The sequence below is a fragment of the Sturnira hondurensis genome, unplaced genomic scaffold (genome assembly GCF_014824575.4).
Source record: "Sturnira hondurensis isolate 20B ecotype Veracruz unplaced genomic scaffold, ASM1482457v3 Scaffold0002633, whole genome shotgun sequence".
NCBI lineage: Eukaryota > Metazoa > Chordata > Mammalia > Chiroptera > Phyllostomidae > Sturnira > Sturnira hondurensis.
Window position 1 is genome coordinate 1,437,805 of NW_028075264.1, and position 16,783 is coordinate 1,454,587.

A 16,783-nucleotide genomic window follows, 5' to 3' on the forward strand; every position below is an offset into this window, starting at 1 on the left:
GTTGCGGGCCAGGCCCCCAGTGCAGGGTGCACAAGAAGCAACCACACACTGATGTTTCTTTCTCTCTCTTTCTCCCTCCCTTCCCCTTTATAAAGAATAAATAAATAAATGTTTTAAAAAATAGGGACAGTGGCTGGTGAGAACTGCAGGGTAGAGAACATGGGATGAAAGGAAAATTTAAGCAAGATAGATGAGACATCTAGAGGTAAGGAGTTACTCTTCATGGGCTTTAACTGAAAACTAGTGGACAGTCTGAAGAATGCAAGTAGTGTAATATAAATATGAGAAATATTTTGAGTCACAGAATCACAGAATTCCAATGCTGAAATGAACTATAGATTTCATCTGTTCAATTGCCAAACCTAGGACTTCAAAAACTGCTAAGTGTATAAGCATTTCTTCACAAAATCTACCTGTGGTTCATTCAACTCAGTGTCTTCTTGGGCAGAACCTTTTTGGAAAGTATGGTGGTGATTTTTTAAAAAATGCTTCTCTAGACGTAGAGGGATCATTTGAGAATCACTCATAGATCTAGCATTGAAAAGTGTTGATAGAAAACCTCTTGAGCTGATTGAGCCAATGTTTAGAAGTTCCATCCTCTTCTCTTACAAACCTAACAATGTCACCTATAGTGTGTACCTACCTTTTAGCTGTTGATTCTTGCTAATTTCCACTTATCAGTACAGGACATATAATTTCCATTCAAAGAAAATTCAGCTGTTTTATTTTTTTACTATTTTCAATAAAAATATTTGCTTTGGTAGCCAAAACACATGGGCCCAAATTATGTTTGTCTCGCTAATAGTGATGAATAATAACAATAATAAACAATGTGTTTATTACATGCTTAGTGTATGCTAGACATTGTTTTAAGCACTTTACATACATATGAACTCCTGTACTCCTTATGTGAAATAGACACTCTTATTATTCCCATTTTACAAAAGAGGAAGCCAGAGTCAGAGATGGTAAGTAGTTTGTCCAAGGTCACAGAGCTAGTAAACTGCAGAGTCCGTATTCAAACACAGGCAGTAACAGTCCAACTCCAGAGCCCAGCTCATAACCGCTCACTATACTGACCAATATATTTTCCTGTCTAAGAAATAGACACCATATTGAATGTGACATGGCACTGGTCTATTCTGTTATAATTATAACTTCCTTACTAACATTTAGTTCTGTCATTTCCTCTGCCAAAGTTTTCATCCTGGCATTTATATCTGTTTTGTCAATTGCCTTAAGATACATCTGTTTTCATTTGTTCTCATTTTAAGGTTTTTTTTTATTATGGATGTGTGCCCAGAGATATGGCAAGGGTTACATTTTTTTCAAAGGGCGGGGGCAATAAAATAAATAAATAAAGCATCCCCCCAGTTCTTGGATCTAGAGGGACTCTGGGATGTGATGAAGAAAAACACTGTTTAAAATTCATGCTAGTAACTTGTGTTGTATATTATGCATGGCAACTAAACTTTTTAGTGTCTTGGCAAAGCCCTGGGGCAGCAGAGAGCCACCTCAGAGCACAGAAAGTGCATTTGAAATGGTAATGAGCAGTGAGCAGTGTGACAAAGTGCTAGTCAGTGAAATATTTCTCCGAGACAAACATATATTTGGAGAGGGTGCAAAGTCATCGACTGCTGCTACACCATGACCTATTTTAATGTTTTCTTTTTTCCTCCCACACTCTGCTTAGATGACTTCACAGAGGGCACAATTTTAATAATGCAATAAATTCCAATCCGTTTGAAGCTTGGTGCTAACATGTAGTATTCGTTGTAAGAACGGCAACTTTGGGTTTCATTGTTTGTTTTTTTAACACATAGTTTGTTTTGCGCTCTCCTTACCGTTTACTTGGGTGTTTGGCAGATGATCTTCCCCACAATTCAGGAGTCATGGTTTCTTGTACCTTGTTTTGCCACAAGTTTTATGACTTCCTCCGAGTTCTCCACTGGGTCCTCCTTCTTCATTCAGCCACGTGGGAGAGCACTGAGTAAAGAGCGTCTGCATGACAGTTCACGACTTCCTTGATTTCTTTGCAGAAACAATCACTTGACTCCAACCTAACTGAAGTAGAAACTGAGGAATGCAGTCTTCTTATGTATTCAACAGGAGGAAATTGGATGCTGTGCATGTAGCTAGTTTCTACCAGTGTTGCATTGATGAGCTTGGCCAGGGTTCTGTAGTCAGGCTGCCTGAGTTCAGGTCCTCACTATGGTATATCAGCTCTGAAACTTAGAGCGAGTTAACTTTCCCTCAGTGCCCCAGTTTCTTGTTTTTTAATAGTTCATTTTTATTGTATTTTTACAAGTCTAGGTTTCATTATTTTAAAATAGCAACAGATCCTATATTAATGTACTTCCAAGGTTGAGAATCCTTGGAATATTACTTTTTGTAAAGAAAATTTCAAAGTTCTTACTCACTATGCTTCAATTGCCTGTAAACTGTTTCTTTCTCTGGACTGTTGGACAAGCAGTGAGTGAAGTTCCTCGCACCACACATTTTTGTTGGCAAAAGTTTGTGCAAGTCTCCAGCCTTCTGGTTGCTGATGAATAAAACATGATAATGAAAAAGAAGCAGCTTCCAAATTTGCAAAAGTCATTGAGTACCATTGCTCATCACATCACACACACATACACCCTTCCATGTTCAGCGTAGGCTGTGGGATACTGGTTCAATGAGTGGCCTTAAATCAGCTGGAACTTCCAGATGCTCTAGGTTTTTGTTCGGAACTTTTGAGTAAGAGATTAGGAAAGAGAAGCAATTGAGGGAAGCTCTTGGTCCCAACCTCTAAAGTGAAATTGAAGGGAGATGAAGGGGAAAGCGGCCATGGATTGTGAAAAAATAAAGATATACTCTCTAGACATAGAACATACAGGGGACAGAGAATGAAGTTGTGAAAATGTGTTGGGAACAAAGGAAAAAGAACAGGGACACACAGATCTTCAAAAATTTTTGGTCACTAAGGCAAAGACAGCTATGGACTGGCCCCAAGGTAAATCACCGCAGCCTTTACCCCCAGGAGCTCCAAACTTGGAACTCCAGTGTCTTTTGACATAAATGTGATGCTCTTTGGTCCTCTTGGAAGGGCTTGTGAGTTCAATATCCTAACTTAGTTACGAGCCTTGTATATATAAGAGGTGGGAGTGGTTGTGGGTAGGCTCAATGGCCTCTTTAGAAGATGTGTTGAATGCTTTCTTCATTATTCAAGGACCGTAACCCTTCATCAGTCTGGGAACAAATGAGATCTCATGAGTGTCAGTACTCAGATTTCTAGCATCCCAATAAATGCTCACAGGTGTTCTCTGCAATTAGCACAGTCATAGCTTCTCACTACCTGAGTCTGTCCAATTATTCCTGGGATCAACCAGTATCACATATGCTCAAAGCCAATTCTCCCATGGTTTTCTGCTCTGGCCTTTCTATTGCCATTGCCACAACTAATGGTACACTCTTTACATGGACTGTTGCCCCTTCAGGACTTCCAGTGTTAACCACCCCTTTAATGCACCAAACTGCTTCTCAGCCCTCATTGTGTTGCCAGAGCCAACTATGTTCCACACAGAAGTAGACAAACTGCTTCCCTCCCCTATTCTGTGTCATTTTTGTGGTCACATGTTCCCTGAAGCAGTACCACTTACACTCAGTCCTTCGTGAACATAGCTCCTTCAGTTTTTGTCAGCAGCCCTCATTAACATATGGCCTCAGAGCCAGGCAGAGAAAATGTATTATGTCACGCTATCCTTAGTTCTTCATCTCCAGCACCCAGATATCCCTCACCACAAATTTCCATATAGTACATACACTCAAAGCTCAATCCCTCTTATTCCCTCCTTACTCAGTTCACTAATGCAGATACACTCCCCTGGGAGTTGATGTATTTCCCATGCTCACTGTCAGTTCCTGCTAAATTAGGGCCAGCTAACCACCTAATATGTGAGATACCTAGTGCTGTGGATACTTATTATGTCTGAAGTTTTGGAGCCAATAATTCTTCCCAGGTTTTGTATGCAGTCTGAAATAGCACAAGGAATGAGTCTTTAAGAAAATTAAAAATAATAAATAGAAGTGGGGTAGAAGTAGATAGAGCTTGTGATGAGTATTGCCCACAGATCACAGTGTTAGACCCCACGTCACAGCTGTCATGCAACCAGGAGCCCGTGCAGTCCCACCTGTTAGCTTCACAGAGGGACAGCAGTTCCAGGAAGCAGTAAAGATGTCTAAACTGAACAATATTTACCCTTCCCTTTTCATGCCTTGGACCCTAGCTTATGTTGCCTTGGACCTTTTTAAAGTAGGGGCCACTAGTGTTGTATATTATGCTCCTGAGACCACAAATATGCTGGTTTGAAGAATGTAATGTCTTAGAGGACACAGACTATGTCTCCTGTGTATCTTTCCATCATCTAGCATGTGCGTACTCTCGATGAATATTAAACAATAAGATATGACCCTCTTAACCATAAGAGATGATTCCTTGTTTTGAGATGATGTGCCCTGGGAATAAAGAATGCTTCCTTCATTTTCCATACCTGTCAAACTGGCATCTTTCATCAACACTAAATTCCCTTTTAAGTAGTGGAATGCCTTACACAGCTTTAACAGGAAATCTTTCAGCACCTCTAGCTATTTGTTGAAAAGAAAACAACTCTTTTTTTTTTTCCCAGATACATCTTGCAGGAAACTATTTCCTAAATAAAATGCGAAAACGTGGTCTCATATTTAGAGGGAAAGAAATAAACCTCTGAATCATAGTGCCAGTTTCATGTTTTCCCTAATATTGCAAAGGTGATTATTTTTGCCATAATCTTCTGGCTGGTAGCCCAGGATGGCAAGCTGCATAGCCGCCTTGTTAAATAAAAGAGAGGGGAGACTTTCTTGATGCCATTTTTTTTCGGAGGGCTTGTGCATATGTGTGTGGGAAGAGTGTGGGTAGAATCCACAGGACAAAAAATTTGCCATCTAGTACTTTTGCAATAAGTCATGACAAATTGGAGTTCTATCACTTATTAATTGCAACCCTGGAAATATACTCTAATCATCAACATTGTTTCCAAACAACATAGCAATATCACAGTGTGTTTCAAACCACCAAACAATTTAACACTCATGATACACTCTGCCTTTGTTTCATTTCTCTTCTTTTATCTTTTCTTTTTTCTTTTCTTTTGTTGTGAGTCAGGGTTGGTCTAATATGGAGAGGAATGGATGCATATGGAATGGGTTGGTTCCTTATCCTCAACCTCTATGATAATCATTCTTTACAGTTTTGAGGCCTATTCAAATAAATGTGTACATTTCCAAAAAGAACAGTTTATTTTAAAAGGGTCTAATTGGCATGAACTACCATAGCTGACATGCCGAAGTCCTGCTGACAAGGCTGAGGTTGGCAGAGAAATAAATAAAAGCAACTGATAAATGTCAGAAGTGGGTTGTAGTAAAACATACTGTTTGTTTAATGTTGGTAAAAGGGCAGGTGGAAAGTACATTAAATTCTCTTCTCTGAGAGTTCTTGAGTCATAAATTGCAAATGCTCACCAGTAATTAAATTTATGTCTTATTTACTTGTGGCTAAAACAATACAATAGCAAGTATACTCGGAGGAGAGAATAAAGCAGGCACTGTTACTATCCCATGCTTGCTTCTAAGAGATCTGGGAATTATGAAAAATGTGTTTCAAAGGCATGATATTCTAATGTATCCTTTAGCCATTATAAACATTTAGATTTTAATATAAGAGCAGAAGGTTGTGGTATTCTAGGAGAACATAACTGGCTGTTTAAAATGAAAAAGATTATTTTGTGTTAGTTTCAGGTGTACAGCCTATTGGTGAGAGAATCATGTACTTTACAAAGTGTTCCCCCCAGTATTTCCAGTACTTGCATGGCATGATACATATTTATTACAATATTATTGGCTGTACAAAGTCGGTCCAGAAGGTATTCAGCCATGTAATATGAAAAACAGTCACCTTTATTGAACAAGATGCAAGGAACATTGTACATAAGACAATGATGCCCCAATCCCCTTCAAACTTGGCACCTTGGGACCTCACACAGTTCTCCCAATCAACATCAGCTGCCCCATTATATTTTCCTGAATCTCATTGACCGTCTGAAATCTAATTCCTTTCAAAGGTGATTTTAGTTTTGGGAAAAGCCAGAAGTCTCAGGGTGCCGAATCTGGACTATAATGGGGCTGAGTCACCTGAGTGATTTGATGTTTCACAAAAAATCTCTGCACAAGATGTGATGCATGAGCAGGTCACGCTCTGCCTGACCTCTAGGGTTTTGTCTGGCAGGAAGCTGTCCCCCAGCAGTCATCCTGTTGCCAGTCACTTTAGTTTTTCCCCTGTGTGCCACTGGTGCCCTTCCAGCTGTCATCCTGGTGCTGAAGCCCAGAGAGTGTAAATCTGCATAAGTCCTAAGTCCATGGTGGGCCCTTTAATGAGGATACTTCTAAGAATCCTGCAGTTTCTTCCACCAATTCAATCCCCACTGGTTTTTGCAGCCACAAGTTGTAGGGACTCATCTTCTTGGCACTGGAACCCTGGGCTGGGTGGTCTGGTGTGGGGCTGGGATCCCTTGCTTTTGAGGAATCACTCCCGATATTTATCCACCACATGTAGGTGTGGGACCACCCATTCCATACCTCCACACCTCTCAGCACCTCTCTCTGCCCCAGCATCTCTCCAGGTCTCCAAACCTCCTACCCGTCTGGATGAATGTGACTTCTTTATAATTTCTTGGTTGTCAAACTTCCATACAGCTCGATTTCCTGATGGTTCTGGGTGATAGTTGCTTTGTAGCTGAGTTGTGACTTTTGCTGTGGTTGTATGAGGAGTCACGGCACGTTTGCCTGCTCTTCCATCTTTACTGGAAGTCCTGTTACCCTCAATTCTAATTGCTCTTACATTGGCTGTGACTCCTAGTGTTTAATCATAAGTTTTAATTTCCTGTTTTCTTTATGTTATCTGACAATACTAGCTTGCAGTCCCTCTGTATTTTAAAATATAGAATCTGGCAGATGTAATGCCTGCTTGACTGTGGTTGGTAGGGTGATAATATGGGCGTAATAATTTATAGTTTTGATTTGAACATTTCACTAAAATGTCATATGGTGTGCTTGAATGTGACATTGTTATGTTACAGAATTACATACTTTTGTAATAAGATTCTGTAATAAAAGGGGGCATTATTTGTGGCTGACCCTGTATATAAAGAAAACGGTTAACTTGTACTGTGAGTAATAATTTACCTGTTTTTGCTTCTTCTGTAAGTTTGTGTTGACTGTGTTGACCTTTCCTGAAGAGGGGAAATTGTGTAGTTTACTCAGACCAAAAATATTTTAAATTTCATGTTAATATTTTTAATGCAGTAAAATTATGAAGTTTCTCTTGGCATTATAACCATGCTCTTCTTGGGATAGTAAGAGCACACACATGCTGCTTGTCTGATTGACTCTACTTTCAGAAGCAGGAGATGGTTTTCTTCACTTTGGTGCAAATCCCATAGTCACTGGGTTTCCTTCATATAAAAAACAATAATGTAAACCTTGGCTACGTTTACATTATTGAGAGGGTAATAGATTTTGGATCTGAACCAAAGATCTAAGTTGTATTTGGCACTCCCAAGTAAAATTTTCACATAAGAACTAACTGCTCAGGTTCACTTTGCTGCAAAATGAGCACATTTTCTTCCCTCCCAGGTTTGGTGTGTGAGTCCCTTTTGGTGTACAGGGCTGCTTGGGTAGTATTTATATTTCCAGATTGAGTGCCCTTCAACTTCACAGCTAGAAGAGTGAAAGTCATCTAGGTGAGCTTGAAAAAAAATAAAACAGAAAACCTGCCTAAAAGTTTCAGCAAATTCACCTTTCTTAACTTGCTTTACTCTTTTTTAACTTTTATTTTCTAATTACATTTGACAATATTATATTAGTTTCAGATGTAAAACATAGTGGTTAGACAATTGTGTATTTTCCACCGTGATCCCTCCATAAGTCTAGTACCTACCTGATACCATACAATATAATAAATACAATAAAGTGTTTATTAAATAAATACAATAAAGTATTTATTAAATAAATAAGTATCTATTTATTGTATTTATTGAATAGAGTACAGAGTAGGGAAGGGAGGGGGAGAAAGGGAGGGAGAGAAACATCAATGTGTGGTTGCCTCTCACATGCCCACTACTGGGAACCTATGGAATACAATACTGTATTCCCTATGCTGTAGTTTACATCCCATGACTATTCTGTAACTACCAGTTTGTATTTTATAATCCCTTCACCTTTTTCACTCAGCCACTCAGCCCCCATCTCTCCATACAATCATCAGTTTGTTCTCTGTATCTGTTTTTTTTCTGTTTTATTTGTTTATTTAGTTCTTTAGATTCCACACATAAGTGAAATTATATATTTGTCTTTCTCTGTAACTCATTTCACTCAGTTTTATTTACTCTGATAAACAATCTTCAATTTGAATAGAAGTGACACATTTTTGCTATTGGAAACATTTGTTATTTTTTGAAACACCACTAATGTAAGAAACGGCCAAGGGGTGTGACAGTGTGCAACATGTGTGACCTTCATAATTATTGGTCCTGTCCAAAAATGTAGAGTCCAATCTTTTGACATCAAATGAATATTTTTTTTCATTTTTGAGGAAATAGATGATTATGGTAGAGAATTTTGAAAGCACAGAGCAGTAAATTAAAAAAAAAACAAAATTCTAAAAACGCAAGGTGGGAGACTGTTTATTCTCCTACAATCTAGAAGGAAAAACTGTCAACATGTTGGCTTATTTTTCTGCAGGTGTTTCATTTTTTATTTCATGTAGATGCTATTGTTTATGTAATGTTGCTTGCCTTTTGTTTAACACTAGTCATGGGTAAGTTATAATACCAGTAAACTGGTTTTTGGAAATTATTTTAATGGCTCTGTAATTTTTCGTAGTTTACTTAAATATTCTCCTGCTGCTGGACATTTAGGTTGTCTTCAATTTTTTAACATTTTAAATTATTCTACATTGGCTACATTTTTGCATGAATCTTTGCCTGCATTTTAGATTATTTCCCTAGGAGGGTTTCCAGCAATAAAATAATGGAGCAAACAGAATGAAAACATTTAAGATTACTGTTATTATAGTTTCAAATAAATCTACAGAAAAACTTCAGTGATTTATGTTACAATGTTTGAGAGTACCTGTCTTGTTTCTTACTTTCACCAGCACTGTTCTAATATTTTTTAATCTGCCCTGGCTGGTGTGGCTCAGTGGATTGATTACCAGCCTTCGAACCAAAGGGTCACTGGTTTGATTCCCAGTCAGGGCATATGCTTGGGTTGCAGTTCAGGTCCCCAGACCTGGGGGTGCACAAGAGACAACCACACATTGATGTACCTCTCCCTCTCTTTCTCAATTCCCCCCTCTCTAAAATTAAATAAAATCATTAAAATATTTTAATCTTTATTAAATTTGTTGGTAATGCATGGTTTTGCATTTTAATTACTGTTTCTACCTTTGATTAATTTTCAAAGTAATGTAAATTTGTTCAGAGACCTGAAGGCTAGATTCAGCCTTTATTGACAGGTGGAAGTGTGTTAAGTAGTGATGCATATTTGAAGTGATATAAAAAGTACATCATGCACACATATTTTATATTAGTTAAATGCAATGAATGGTTAACTGGGGATCAGGAAAGCTCAAAAGGACAAACACTTGTGTAATTAATGCTTGATTATTTTATTTTTAATCATGGATATTACAGCCCATTGACTTCAAAATTAAAATGTGTAGGAGGTAGTAAACATGAATGGTTTGGATCTTTTTTTATTGATATTTTCTGCCTGATTTTCCACCTAAAAGAGCATAAAGAAAGTTGACTCATGTATGAAAGAGAAACTCATCATTTTCCACTTTTAGAATATCATTCAATCCAAAAAATCAATTGATAGTATAATAATATTTTCCAAATCTTCCATTATCACTTTTTTGGAAAGAGCTTGAAAGAAAAAAACAAGGCTAAGCATAGTCTTTACCTTCATGTAGTGTTTTGGTTTTGGTTTGGTTCATCTTTGTGGCCAAGCCTGAATACGTGATAAATGTTTTCATTCCCCCAGACCTGGAAGCATGAATAGAGAGTTAAGAAACTGAGTGCATATGGTAAAAAATAATAACAATAATATGGTGAAAAATAACTCTAATAATATTTTCCTTACTTTCCAGTATCTCATTACCTTCCTATTTTATCACTTTTATTTTCATAGAAGTAACATTTGCAATGAAAAAAGAATCTCTGGGTTTTTTTAATTTTATTTTTTGGTAATATAAAAACTGAGATGTAAAATTAGTTTATTTCTAGAAATCCTGTAGTTGGAGAAAATGCTGTCCTTAAGAAGAACATTACTCTGACCTTAAAGTATAAAAGAGAAAAAGTAATATTGCACATTAAATGGGTTGTGTTTTTCATTTTCTTTTTCTAAAGATTTTATTTATTTTTAGAGGGAGGGGAGGGTAGGGAGAAAAAGAGGGAGAGAAACATCAATGTATGGTTGCCTCTCACGTGCCCCCTACTGGGGACCTGGCCTGCAACCCAGGCCTGTGCCCAGACTGGGAATCAAACTGGTGAGCCTTTGGTTATCAGGCTGGCGCTCAGTCCACTGAGCAATGCCAGCCAGGGCTTTAATTTTCAGTTACATCCTGCTGTATTCTTTTATGTGAACAGAGTAAGGACAACCTAGCAGTAATTAAAAGCATGAACTTTGAACCTCAATGTACTCATAGTTTCAATTTCTGGTGCTGCCCCTTTTCAGTTGTGTGACCTTAGACACTTTAACTTTTAGGCAACTTAGTTTTATTATCTTTGAAATGGAAATAATAATACCTGTAAGGCTGGCTTTGAAAGTAATATAGTTATTGGAAATTAGGTACACACACTGTTCATTGCAGGCTTCCTATTTGTACGTGGTACTCCTGTTTGGTCCTTGCCTCCATCATGTGTGGCTACTAAACACACTTAATGTGTTTCTTTTGTGACCCTTAATGAACTGCATGAAGAAAACATCTAAAGTGGATGTAACAGCTGAGAAAAGGAGGTGCTGACAGCTACAGAGAATCATATAGGCAAGACATTTGTCTTATTTACCTTTAATCAGCTGTGCTAAAGAAGCAGCAATATTTTTTTAAAGAAAATTTAAGAAAAATTTTGACAAAAAGATAAATTTCTCATAATATATTTTATTATGTAATTCATTACTATTTTTACCCCTATATTTTTTGCAGTTAGGTCTAAATGAAATAAATGTGAGAAATGAAAAGGTACAAAGAAAAGAGCGATATCCTATAATATAGGTCTGGTTAAATAAATTAGGGCATGTCTATACAGTAGAACATTCTTCATCATTAACCATAGTACAATAGAAGACTAATCACATGAGACATTTTTCTTGATATGTTAAGTGGAAAAAAGCCGATCATAAAACACTATCTATGTAACGATCACAGTTTCTTGGAAGATATTATATATATATATATATATATATATATATATATATATATATATATATATGTTTTAAGTCAATCAGAAGAATCTCCACTGAATTGTTTATCATATTATCTCTGGGTGATAAGTGTATAAAACCTACATTACTTTGTAAAGAAAAATGAAATCTATGTGGATAGTATATTCACATCTTAGTCTTTTGGGCTTGTAGATAATAAATTACTTTTTACTGTTCCACACTTTTGTCTTTTAAAAAATTTTTATTTATCGACTTAAGAGAGAGAGAGAGAGACATTAACCTGTTGTTCTACTTATTGATATATTTATTGGCTGCTTCTTGTACATGCCCTAAGTAGGTATTGAACCCACAACTTTGGCATATTGGGACAATGCTCTAACGAATTGAGCTACCTGGATAGGGCCACACTTTTGCCTTTTAATTTTCCCCTTTGTCTGGCCCAAGGAATCAATAAGCATTCATGAACAAGTATAAAGGACACATGGACAATAACTAAGGTCGGGGGCGGAAATGGGAGGGAGGTGGGGAGCACTGGGGGGGCAGGGCTGGGAATATAAGACAGAAAACTGTACTTGAACAAGAATTAAATAAAAAAATTTTTAAAGGATATTTTATTTTTATTTATTTTATTTCGAGAAAGGGGAAGGGAGAGAGAAACAGAGGGAGAGAAACATCAATGTGTGGTTTCTTCTCATGTACCCCCTACTGGGGACCTGGCCCATAACCCAGGCATATGCCCTAACTGGGAATTGAACTGATGACCTTTTGGTTTTCAGGCCGGTGCTCATTCCACTGAGCCACACTAGCCAGGGCTTAATAATAGTATTTAAACTACAAAGAAGAAAAAGTTTGTTGAGACATTTGGTTCAAACCTTCCTCTTTTGCATTAAGAGTGGTAGGAAAAAATAATAAATTTCATTGCAAAATACTATGTGCAAATTGGTAAGCACATTTTTTGTTAAATTATTTCTTTGAAAATTCCAGGTAAATTTCCATTTTACCAATACCTTTTGTTCTTTAGTAACAGATGTAGCATGTAGGTCTGTGCAATATCATAAAAATGATGGTGAGATATGAAAGCAAAAGAAAAACAACTTCATGTAATGGTATAGGTTTTAGTTCAAAATGATTCTTGGCCTACTTAGTACTTGACTTTACTAACTTTTTGTAAGAAAACAAAAGTTGTTTACAAGGAGCACTTTGCCAAAATTCAATTAGGACTTGAAGTGTAAACTCTTCAAGGTTAACTAACACACATTACTTTCCTTTATCTTCTTTGGTGTAATGCTGGAAATAGAATGCAGCATAAGGCATAAGCCAGCAGAGTTAAGGATAAGAGTTGTTTGGGGATCAACCTATTATTAATTCAGGGACCTAGTTTTTCTTTTTTCTTTTTTATGCTGTTTTCCATGACAAATATGTACTCACTCCCAGCTCATTCAGCTACAATAGTAGATTATAGACAAACAGCATGAAGCACAAATGTTTCAGTCCTCCAGTCAGTCAATAAGCAGTTCTTTTTTAAAGTTAAATTTTTCCTTTTGTAGTGAATACCTTTTTTAATTTCATTTTTATTTTAGAGAGGGGAGGAGGAAGAAAGAAAGAGAGGGAGAGAAACATTGAGTGGTTGCCTTCTACAAGCACTCCAACCAGAGACGGGGCCTGGAGCCCACAACCTGGGCATGTGTCCTGACCTGGAATCAAACCGGCAACCTTTCAGTTTGTGGAATGACCACCAACCAAGTGATCCACACTAGCCAGGGCTCAATAACCACTCCTTGAGAAAGGCACAATAATGGTGTTTTAAAGGGTACACAGAAGAATAAGATATAAAGTCAGTCTCATGATGTTTGCTCTGGTAGAAGACAGAAGATGTAGACAAACAGAACTTAATTTATGAGGTTAGAAAATGAGAAGTCCAGTCAGAAGGGAACAAATAAGGTCCTGTTCATCTGGGGGCAGCTTAGAGGTTAATCACAAAAGGATTTGTGGAGAAGTTGTCCTTCAGTTATGATCTAAAGTATGGGGAGCCCTTTGGCACAAACAGATGGGTGCAATGAACACATGTAATCATAAGCTTTTTAAAGAGTTCCTGGTATATGATAAGTGTTAATTTCATTTCTTAGGTTAAAAGGCTTAGTCGCTGAAACAAAATGACCCAATAAAGAAAATTATTTTACTCTCATATGACAACAGCCCAGGTGGGAGAGCAGACACCTCTGCTGCACACAGTCATGTCAGGCCACAGATTCATCTCTACACATTGTTTCATCACCTACTATTATCATTCAGATGGTTGCAACTGCTCCTTCCATATCCTAATTCAGCAGGTAGGAAAGGGAGAGAGTGGGGGAATACACTTGCCATGTGTTAAGGCTTCCATTGGTGGGCACATAGTCACCTACCTGAAACAGGGCTGGGAAATGTGGTCTCTGAGTTGGCAGTCATGTGACTTCTATAACTTTGTTCTAGGAAGAAAGGGAGAACAGATTTTGGTGGATAGCTAGTAGTCTCTGCCCCAGCTAGTATTACTATTGCACTGTGCATTGTTACCAGCATGGTGTAAATGTACCCTACCAGTTATAGATAGGTAGTCCTCTCCCTTTTGCAGTGAATTTTCTACTATATAAGTGGCTTAAGCTCAAGATATACTGTGGAATAGAAACCAAACCATTCCCAAGGACTAGGTCAAGCATCACTAAGTATACTTCCTTTACCACTTAAAGCTCATATCTTTGTCCCTAAGTGTCCCAGTCTATGAAGAAATGGGTTATAAAAGAGTGAATTACAAAACCAGGGCATCTACCTGCACTGAATCGCCTGCTCTTCTAATTAATACATTTCACAGTAGAGTGGCAAGATTACTTGAAATGTTTTAATCTATACTAAATGCTTTTCCTTTGCCTTTTAAAAATCTTTTACACAAAAAATCTTCAGCAGGTTCATTTTGAAATTTAAGTAATGATTCTCCTTTTGTGAAATACTTTGTAGTAAATTAAATGGGTAATATTCAATGTCATGGGAAGTTTATAGCTTTTATAATATCCACTTTCCTAATTGTTATAGTTTTTCATCTTTATCTTATATAAGAAGGGGCACATCCCTTTATCCAAGCTTGGGAATTATAGCAATTGGAGATTTTGAGTGCCGTACAGAAATGTCTGTTTTTGAAGAAACTTTTCATTCTGTATCCTGTTGACATAATGATTTATTTGTGGCTCAGAATGGAAAGACAAGCCACCTGTCTTTAGTGATCACTTGTCTTCCGGAAACTTAATCGCAATGCTAATTCAGTCTTGAAGTTAGTGAGACAGTCAACTAAACGATAAATTCAGGATATTGGTAAGTGAAAAATAAGGGAAGTATTTAATAAGTCATTGGTAAATATGTTTTATTTTAATGTGTTGAGAGATTTGAAAACTAGGAGACAAAAATAAGAGCATATTTATGAAATCTGATACATTAACTGCTGTGTACCAGATACTGTTCTAGATGTTGTGGACGGTTATATAAAAATGGAAGAGGGAACTCAGCCTTTATTTGATCTTTGCTTTTACTGAATGGGAGAAAACATGCTCAAATTGGGAAGCAATACTTGGCAAGGCAATATGTGCAGTATAGGTTACATCAGAAGACAGGAACTAGGTTATAAGGCAGGGGATGTGGCTTTCAGGATACCCATCACCTTGACATGTGACCCTATGCAGGTTTCTCCTTCTCTCTCAGGCCTTAGTTTCACTGCCTGCAATGTGAAGGGGTTGCATTAAAGAGACAGTGATCCCCCTAAAACTGTATGATTATTTGAATTATGTAGCTGAATACATAATGTAAATTACCAACTTATACTGAAAGAATGGAGAGCACTGAGGGAAAACATAAGTGTGAGAAGTTCACATTCTCAGCAATGATGAGATTTCATGGACAAATATTATCTAAGATTTTCAAGTGATTGCTATCAGTGACTTTCAAGGACCCTTCTAACTCTGGGACCTTATGATTAGTGTTGGGAAAAGTGATATCTCTCTTGTTCTATCTAAATCCCCTAGAAGATCTAAATTGGGGGCTAGTTTCACATCTGTATCTCTCTCTACTCATCAGATGAATTGGAAAGGATAAAAAAATGAAGGTCCGTGTGTGTTTGAGGTTTGTTGGGGTGGGGGATGTCTTTGACTTTGGGTAAGATAGGAAAAAACTTTAATCTGCACAATCAGTATAAGGGAAGCCATGAAAATAACATATGATATACTGAAAAGTGTAAGCAAAATCCAAGCAGAAAGAGAAATGAGTAGTCTAATATAGTGAAGAATTGGAATAAAAATGATGGGCTGCGTGTCAGAAAACTGAAATCAGGACAGAACACTAGGGGAAAAATACATTGATACATGAGAAAGGAATGGGGCTGGAATATTTTAAATTCATATGGCCCAGTATCATTCAGATTAATTTTAAAACTTGGAGCTTGAGAATTTCATGGTGCTTGTACATGAGAGAGGGCTAAGGTTAGCAGTAATTAAAGGGAAAGGCATTTCTTAAAACTATATAGGCCAGAAACACTTTCTACTATTCTCTCAGGCATTATGTTATCTTGCCTGTCACCTGAAGAAGAGCCTATATTGGGATAGTTTTAGTGATACCACTCTGTAATAAAAAAAGGATTATAGTTAAAGACACTAGCTGTCGAATCATTGACACCCTATGATCTAGTGTCAATTCTAGATGCTGGTCCACACTCTGCCAATGACATCAATGACATGTTAGTGATTCTAGCCAAGCCACTCGACCTAGCTGTGTTTACTCAGATAAGCAATGGGGAGTGCCACTGCATGGAGGTGAATATCATAAGAATTAAATAGAGAGTCAGTCACTTGGAGATTTTAAGGTATAATAAAAAATCACTGATTTCCTATACCTTTTCTTTGCTGTCCTATTTTTAAAGAGACTTGGTTCATAAGATGGTGAAATTAAAATATTTTAAAATTTGAGATTGTTTGAAGCACCTGTAAGTTTTCAAATTCAGATGAATTTCTCACATTATCTTCATACAAACCTTTCTTGATTTTTCTATTAATAATAAGAATATTCATAGGCTGATTAATATAAGAGCAAGCACTTAAATTTGTGGGTAGATTGCTTAAAGTTTGTTGAGTGATATTAAATATATAGTCTCTCCAGAGTAATGCCATCATTACCTTATTTTGTCAAAACTGTCTTAGGATGCATACCCTTGCAATAACCTTACTCTGGGGTTAGTGTATTTGTTCTTAGG